The sequence below is a fragment of the Olea europaea genome, unplaced genomic scaffold, assembly GCF_002742605.1.
Source record: "Olea europaea var. sylvestris unplaced genomic scaffold, O_europaea_v1 scaffold1356, whole genome shotgun sequence".
NCBI classification, from domain to species: domain Eukaryota; kingdom Viridiplantae; phylum Streptophyta; class Magnoliopsida; order Lamiales; family Oleaceae; genus Olea; species Olea europaea.
The window spans coordinates 145056-148742 of NW_019231062.1; positions in this window are offsets into that span (position 1 = coordinate 145056).

The window sequence follows — 3687 nt, forward strand, 5'->3', positions numbered from 1 at the left end:
GCGTCAACCAGTCGACTCAGAACTAGTATGGACAAGGGAAATTTAGTTGTTTAATTAAAACAAAGCATTGCAATGGTCCCCGCGAATGCTGATGCAATGTAATTTTTGCCCAGTGCTCTGAATGTTAAAGTGAAGAAATTCAACCAAGCGCGGGTAAACGACTAGAGTAACTATAACTCTCTTAAGGTAGCTAAATGCCTCGTCATCTAATTAGTGACGCGCATGACTAGATTAACAAGATTCCCACTATCCTTGTCTACTATCTAGTGAAACCACAGCCAAGGGAACGAGCTTGGCAAAATTAGCAGGGAAAGAAGACCCTGTTGAGCTTGACTCTAGTCCGACTTTGTGAAATGACTTCAGAGGTGTAGGATAAGTGGGAGCCAAAAGGCGAAAGTAAAATACCACCACTTTTAACATTATTTTACTTATTTCGTAAATCGAAAGTGGGGCACTGCCCCTCTTTTTGGACCTAAGGCTCACTTTGCGGGCTGATCCGAGCGAAAGACATTGTCGGTGAGGAGTTTGGCTGAGGTGGCACATCCGTTAAAAGATAATGCAGGTGTCCTAAGATGAACTCAATGAAAATAGAAATTTCGTGTGCAAAGCTCATTTGATTCTGATTTCCAGTACGAATACGAATCGTGAAAGTGTGGCCTAACGATCCTTTAGACCTTTGAAATTTGAAGCTAGAGGTGTCAGAAAAGTTACCATAGGGATAACTAGTTTGTGGCAGCCAAGCGTTCATAACAACATTGCTTTTTGATCCTTCGATGTCAGCTCTTCCTATCATTGTGAAGCAAAATTCACCAAGTGTCGGATTGTTCACCCACCAATAGGAAATGTGAGCTGGATTATGACTGAATGCCGATAGGCTAGTTTTATCCTATTATGATAGTGTCAAAGTAGTAATTCAACCTAGTATGAGAGAAACCATTGATTCACACAATTTGTGATAGTGTCAAAGTAGTAATTCAACTTAGTACGAAAGAAACCATTGATTCACACAATTTGTCATCGCACTTGGTTGAAAAGCCAGTGGCATGAAGCTACCATGTGTTGGATTATGACTGAATGACTCTAAGTTAGAATTTGGGCTAGAAGTGATGAGCACATCTACCATTCACTTGCTGACCCACAGTAGGGGCCTCATGGCCCTAGGGGCACATGTTGTTGGCAAAGCCTTTATAGCAGACGTGCTGTGTATGTCACCTTGAAGTGCAATCTCCATCGACCTGTAGGCAAAATCCTTTGCAGACGACTTAAATACGCGACAGGGTATTGTAAGCGGCAGAGTGCCCTTGCCGTCCAAAAATGCCTGGAAATGAGGTTGCATCCTCGTCGTGGCCCGGATGCATCCCGAACATGGCTTGCACACTGTGTCGTAGAAACTGCTTAGAAATGCCTGAAAATTAGGCTGCGTCCCTGCCACATCCTGGACATGGCCTGCACACCGTGTCCCAGAAATGGCCTAGAAATACCTAACAATAAGGCTCGTCCCTGCCATGACCAGGACGCGTCTCGGACATGGCCTGCACACCGTGCCTAGAGACGGCCAAGAAATACCTAAAAATTAGGCTACGTCCCTGTCGTGGGCCGGACGCATCTCGGACATGGCCTGCACATCGTGTCCCAGAAACTACCTAGAAAAGCTTGAAAATCAGGTTGCATCCTACACATGTCCTACACACAGTGTCCCAGAAACTACCTAGAAATGCTTGAAAATTAGGTTGCGTCCTTGCCAAGGCCAGGACGCGTCCCAGACATGGCCTACACACCGTGCCTAGAAACTGCCCAGAAATGCTTGAAATTAGGTTGTGTCCCTACCGTGGCCTCGACGCATCGCGAACATGGCTAGCACACTGTGTCCCAAAAATTGCTAGAAATGCCTAAAAATCAGGCTACATCCCTACCGCGACCTGGACATGGCTACACACCATGTCCCAGAAACTTCCTAGAAATGCCTAAAAATCAGGTTACGTCCCTGTTGTAGCTCGGACGCGTCCCAGACATGGCCTTCACACTATGACCCAAAACTACCCAAAAAAGTCAAAAATTCAAGTTACATCCCTGCCCTAACTCGGACACGTCCCGAATATAGCCGGCACACTGTGTCCTAAAAATGCCTAAAAATCAAGTTATGTCCCTGTCGCGTACTTGACAAGGCCTACACATAGTATCCCAGAAACTGCCTAGAAATGCCTAAAAATTATATTGCATCCCTGTCGTGGTCAGGACGCGTCCCGAACATGGAGTGCAAACCTTGTCCCAGAAACTACCTAGAAAAGCCTGAAAATAAAGTTGTGTCCCTGTCGCGTCCTGGACATAGCCTATACACCGTGTCCCAAAAACTACTTAGAGATGCCTAGAAATCAAGCTGCATCCCTGCCATGACCAGGACACGTCTCGGATATGACTTGCACACTGTGCCCAGAAATGCCTGAAAATCAGGCTGTGTCCCTATCTTATCCCAGATGCGTCCCATACATGGCCTGCACACCGTGTTTCGAAAACTCTCTAGAAATGCTTGAAAGTTAGGCTGCATCGTGGACATGTCTTGCACACCATGTGATATGACCCAGGAGTAAAGCCCCACGAAGGCAAGTGCGAGACGAGACCCGTTGATAGTTGATAGCAGACCAATGATGCGATCAAGGGCTAAAACAAGCAATGGGATTGGTTGTTTAAGAAACCATTGATGGAACCATGTTTAGGACTCAAAATGGAGCAACTTTCATGTTCGGGTCGAAAGCCAAATCAACTTGGATCAATTTAATATCGAAGGCCGAAGACAAAGGAAAATGATAAGCCTATGCGACCACATAGGCTTATGAGGCTCGCGGTCGCATGAATGCTAACGAAACTCAAAGGAGCCAACCCGTGTGAACTATGCGACCGCATAGAAATAAGCATCGCGATCGCATAGGCCAAAAATTTTAGCGAATTTTCTATTTTTGGTAATTTTTCATATTTTGTTGGCTTTTTATTCTTTTCCATATTTTGGGGATTATGCTCGACTTTTGCACAATTTTTACCTAGTTTATCGCATAGGCCAAAAATTTTAGCGAATTTTCTATTTTTGGTAATTTTTCATATTTTGTTGGCTTTTTATTCTTTTCCATATTTTGGGGATTATGCTCGACTTTTGCACAATTTTTACCTAGTTTTTAGGTTTAGTATAAATAGGAGTTTTCATTCAATTGTAAGAAACTTTTGACATATTTTGATATTGAATTAAAGTGAGGCGTATTGTCTTCTCTTCATCATTCTTCATTGAACAACTTCAAACTTATCAAGTGTTAACTTGTGGTGTTCAAACAATCAGATTCAATTCTTAGATTGCATGATCAAGGGGCCTTTCAAGTGTCATTCTTGTTGGGTTTTTTGGTTCGACTTTCTTTTGGATTAATCCTAAACTCTTGGATTAATTTGGCTTTCTTGGATTCATCAATCGCGTTGTAGGTTTCGTAGTCAACGTTGCTATGGGGTTCGCATCAGTTGGTATCAGAGCAAGGTTCTAAATTAATTGAAGGTTATATCTTTTCATTAATTTTAAGTCTTTTCTTGTTTTCTTCATTCTTCCCAATTTTTATTGTCATTCTTATGTCGTTAAATTATCGTCAATTTCAATTCATTGAGTTGTTGGTAGTTTAATCATATTTCTTTACAAGAGAAGTAAAAAAAAAA